Raw genomic sequence first — 5827 nt, forward strand, 5'->3', positions numbered from 1 at the left:
TGTGTTTTTTTTTTAATGTGTTAGGGAAATACACATAGGACTTACATTTACAGGTTTTCATATATTATTCATTCTCCCCCAGTGAAAATATGCAAAGATCTTACAGAAAAGGGTCAAGCGACCCATAACCTGTGGTATTTAAGAGCAAGCATTGGTCGGTATAATTTATTAACTTATTGAGCCACAATTCATTAATAACCTATGCTATGTAGGGAGGAAACATCATTACAGGGGAGGGATCAGCAAGTTCATCTTTGTGATGGAATTTTACCGAGGATTCCCCCCTAACACTTGCTCAAAGCCAAACTAAAAAACAAACTCATTGCCGTTGAGTCGATTCTAACTCATAGCAACCCTATAGAACAGAGTAGAACTGCCCCATAGGGTTTCCAAGGAGCACCTGGTGGATCTGAACTGCTGACCTTTTGGTTAGCAGCCATAGATAGCTCTTAACCACTACACCACCAGGGTTTTCTGCTCAAAGCCACTTACATTTAATTAGGAGCAGAGTAGGGTCTGGAGCCCAGGTTTCCAGAGCCCCTGGAGTAGTATTCTGCAATGTAGTGGGAAGCACTGCAACGTGAAAAACAACAGCAAATGAGGTTATCCTTGTAGTTATCCTTTTGGATTAAAATAAACAGCACAAGGGGATTTTGCAAATACTTCTCTTAGCCACAAGTCCACGGGGAATTAGTTTGTGTAGTATAAATGTTCAGCCATTTCAGGAGGTAACATATGATCAGGAACTGATGATACTCAAGGAAGAGGTCCAAGCTGCACTGGAGGCATTAGCAAAAAACAAGTCTCCACGAATTGATGGAATACCAATTGAGATGTTTCAATAAATGGGTGCAGCACTGGAGGTGCTCACTCGTCTATGCCAAGAAATTTGGGAGACAGCTACCTGGCCAACTGACTGGAAGAGATCCATATTTACGCCTATTCCAAAGAAAGGTGATCCAACTGAATGTGGAAGTTATTGAACAATATCATTAATATCACATGCAAGTAAAATTTTACTGAAGATCATTTCAAAAGCAGCTGCAGCAGTACATAGATAGGGAACTGCCAGGAATTCAAGCCAGATTCACCCAGGGATATCATTGCTGATGTCAGATGGATCCTAGCTGAAAGAGAATACCAGAAAGATGTTTACCTGTGTTTTATTGACTATGCGAAGGCATTCAATTGTGTGTATCATAACAAATTCTGAATAACATTGCAAAGAATGGGAATTCGAGAACACTTGATTGTGCTCATGAGGAACCTGTACATAGACCAAGTGGCAGTCATTCAGACAGAACAAGGGGATACCGCATAGTTTAAAATAAGGAAAGGTGCGCGTCAGGGTTGTATCCTTTCACCATACTTATTCAATCTGTATGCTGAGTAAATAATTCGAAAAGCTAGACTATATGAAGAAGAGTGGGACATTGGGATTTGAGGAAGACTCATTAACAACCTGTGTTATGTGGATGGAAAACCTTGCTTGCTGAAAGTGAAGAGGAGTTAAAGCACTTACTGATGAAGGTCAAAGACCACAGCCTTCACTATGGATTACATCTTGACATAAAACGAAAACCCTCACAACTGGACCAATAAGCAACATCATGATAAATGGAGAAACAATTGAAGTTGTCAAGGATTTTATTTTACTTGGATCTACAATCAACACCCGTGGAAGCAGCAGTCGAGAAATCACATGACGCATTGCATTGGGCAAATCTGCTGCAAAAGACCTCTTCAAAGTGTTAAAAAGCAAAGACATCACCTTGAAGACTAAGGTGTGCCTGTCCCAAGCCATGTTGTTTTCAATCCCCTCAAATGCATGCAAAAGCTGGACAATGAATAAGGAAGACCAAAGAAGAATTGATGCCTTTGAATCGTGGTGCTGGTGAAGAATATTGAATATACAATTGACTGCCAAAAGGATGAACAAATCTGTCTTGGAAGAAGTACAACGAGAATGCTTCTTAGAAGTAAGGATGGAGAGACTATGTCTCACATACTTTCGACATGTTATCAGGAGGAATCAGGCCCTGGAAAAGGACGTCATGCTTGGTAAAGTAGAAGGTCAGCAAAAAAAAAAGGAAGACCCTCAATAAGATTGACATAATGGCTGCAACAATGGGCCCAAGCAAAACAGTGATTGTGAGGATGGTGAAGGACTGGGCAGTGTTTCATTCTGTTGTACACAGGGTCGCTATGAGTCAAAACTGACTCGACAGCACCTAACAACAACAACAGTATAAATTTTAATAGACAGTAAACATTGAATAGTTTTGCAAATTGACATTTTAAACAAAGTACATCACAGTAAAAGCACGGGTTTAATAAAATGAGAGCCCAAAGATGAGATGATGAAACAGCAGAATGGAGTGAAATAAGAGATTGCAGCTTTAAAGGAAACATTAAGGAACAAACTAATATACTAATGCATAGATTAGAAATGAACTGTTAAAAACGTAGTTATGGCTTTAGAGAAATACTTCTGATAATCACAGGAATATAGATGAAAAGCTAGAGGAAGGCAATTGCAAAGAAATGAATATATGCGGGAGACAGATGATGATCCAATATAAGGATAATTGATATCCCTGAAATGTGAAGCCTATTAATGAAAGAAGGTGTGTTCATCAGTATTATACAAGAAAATCCCCCTGAAATAAGGAAATAAAATGAGTTCACTGATTGAAAGTTTACACTTCATGCTAGGGAAATATGATACAGAACATTCAGCACTGAGGCATATTCTCTTTTTAATCTTTTGAACTTTGAAATGATGAAAAATTTTACGAATATCCAGGCAGACAACAAAAAGCATCTCCAAAGGATAGATAATGAAGCTGGGTCAAATGTATTCATACACATTAACCAGAAATTCTATATCTAGGAATTTATTCTAAGGAAATAATTACATGGTTATACAAGATTTATATACAAGGATGTTCATTACAAATTTATTTATAATATAAATATCTTTTTCATATATCATTTAAAATTTAAAAAGATCCAAATTGTAGAATACTAGGCAACCTTTGAAATTACTTTTAGAAGAATACTTAATGACAGGGGGAAAATGTTCATGATATAATATTGTCAAGTAAAAGAATCGGGATACAAAAGAGTAATTGAAGCATTATTCTAATTAAATCCACACGTACACACATTTTAAAAAAAAGAGAGACTGGGAGGATATACATTAAAATGAAAGGCTCATTATATCTGAGGGTAGTATTACAGGGAATTTTTTTCTTTTTGTGCTTCTCTACATATACCAAATTTTCTTCAATGACATGTATTACATTGATTATTGGAGAGAAAATGATAAATGTTATTAAAAATATAATCAATAATAATAGAGAATTGCCTTGATGTTACTGCAACAAGTCAGGGAGATTTAAAACCATCTACATGTAGGGTTATGAGATTTGGGGACAACTTCTTTGACTAGACTTCTGGAAAACTTAGCCGATTGTATTTACGAGCAACTTCGACTCGACGGCAGTGGTGGTGGTTTAGCCTGGGGATGTTTACCACAGGCATATCGAGTTTCTGAGTGTTGTATAAAGAGGTCACGAGGCACACCACTAGTGACAGACAGTGCATATAAAAATAGTATTTATTGGGGAGAAACTTGAACGCAGAGAAGTAGTAAAGCACAAGCAGTCCCCTGAACTCAAATTATCCCACTGCTCAGACTGGGCACTATGGCAACATTCCAGTAGAGATGGCACTGTCTTCCCTTTCCTCCTTCCCTCCCTCCCCTCTACACAGTCATGAGGCCAGGGAACATCTATATGACTAGGTAGGATAGTAGAAGCTCTCTGGTTGGACAAGTGGCCTAGTTAGAAAGGGGAAGCCTCTAGACCCAGTAGCTGGAATCATCCTATCCTTTCCTTGAGCTAACTCACACCTACTGAGCCAAACTTTTGCCTAAGTTCCAAAAGTAGGGAGGAAATGAACTTCCAGAGCCATCCAGATCAGTCTTTCATCACTGGCTTCTGATAAGTTCAGAGCTGAGAACCAGTTTTTCAAATTTGCTAAATATCCAAATTGCCACAACAAATTTCCACCAACAAACAGGAAATAAGAGCTATTTGCCTACTTGGAAACTCATCCTGCATTGTGAGGAAACCCAAAATTTCCCAGAAGGCCTTGCCCAAATGATAGCCTGCCCAGAGTCCTTCCTTCCATTTGTAGCTGGAAGCAACTTCTCAACCTCTGTGTCCAGCGAGGGGCTTGTCTTAGTTTCTTAGTACTGTGGTAACAAATACCACAAGTGTGTGGCTTCAACAAACAGAAATTTATTTTCCCACAGTTTACGAGGCTTAAAGTGCGAATTCAGGGTGCCGGCTCTAGGGGAAGGCTCTGGGGAAGGTTCTTGTCTCTTTTCAACTTCTGTTCCTCAGTTCCTTGGTGATCTTCATGTGAGGTGGCATCTATCTTTCCCCCATTCCTGCTTTCTTGTTCCTGTGCCTAAGCTGTTACTTTTATATCTCAAAAATGTTTGGCTTAAGACACAGGCTACACTGATATTGCCTTATTAACATAACTAAAAACCCTATTCCTAGATAGAATTACATGTATGAAACCAAACCAAACCTGTTGCCATCAAGTTGATTCCAACTCATAGGGACCGTATAGGACAGAGTAGAACTGCCGCACAGAGTTTCCAAGGAGCGCCTGGTGGATTCAAACTGCCAAACTTTTGGTTAGCAGCCTTAGCTCTTGACCACTATGCCACCAGGGTTTCCAATACATGTATAGGGGTTAGGATTTACAACACGTATTCTTGGGGGTACATAATTCAATCCACAACGGGCCCTTCCAGTTCCAACATTGTGATTTGATGATGCCCGTGATGGCTTCTGAAACTCACTCCAGCTCCTTGCTGGCCTCTCCCAGAGACAGAAAATTTTCAAACCGTTTTAGTCATTGGTTACAAGTATCACTGAGCCATAGCCCTTGATCTGCTATGCTGAACCTGCTGTTACCTTGACTTGAGTATTGTGATTTTACAAAATAATATTCTATTTGTTCGATGCATTTTAACTTACTTTTCTAACTGACTTTTTCTTCCATTGGGAAGCGATGTGTTAAACTGGAAATCTGAATAAGGAGTTCTTTACCAAGATTTTTATGTCCTAAAACCTATTGAAGACAAAAGCCCTCTCACAGCTCTCAGTGGCATCCAGAAATAGTAGGGTAGGTTCCTTTTTTTTTTTTAAATCACAAAAATTCCTTTTATACTATAAGCTTAACATTTCTTCAAAGAAAATGTTACAATACCAGAAACTTTCAGGTTGACATTTACTTAGTTTTTACAAGAGGAATGTTTAAAATTTACACAAGGTTTATATCTGAGCATCTTCAAGTTGTGTAGGTATAAACCTCAATGGGTAAGTTGTGTAGGCATAAACCTCAACGGGTAACTCCAAAAACAAAACTTTGAGCCACTGCATTTTTCATGTGTAAATGGAAGTGTGTCCATATGACTAGTTCTAGGTCAACAGGCTCATATCCTTGCAGCTTCGCTGGGTTATCACCCCAGGTGGCCACCCGCTTGCCAGGGCAAACACACTGAGCAAGCTGCATACCCAGCGTGTGATTCGCCAGTGAGAAGCAACACATGTTAGTAGTTAATTATCTACATCCTTGCCCCATAAACCTTACCCACAGACTCCCTCAGGAAGTTTGTCTGAGTAGTTTAGAAGAAGCTGTGCCATGTACTCATTCTCAACCTTTTTCATTATGAGGATTGCTTTGCAAAGTAAAAATATTTTACCACCTCTCACTTCATAGCGACTGTACTCTTAGCAACTGT

The sequence above is a fragment of the Loxodonta africana genome, chromosome X (genome assembly GCF_030014295.1).
Source record: "Loxodonta africana isolate mLoxAfr1 chromosome X, mLoxAfr1.hap2, whole genome shotgun sequence".
In the NCBI taxonomy this organism is placed as follows: Eukaryota; Metazoa; Chordata; class Mammalia; order Proboscidea; family Elephantidae; genus Loxodonta; species Loxodonta africana.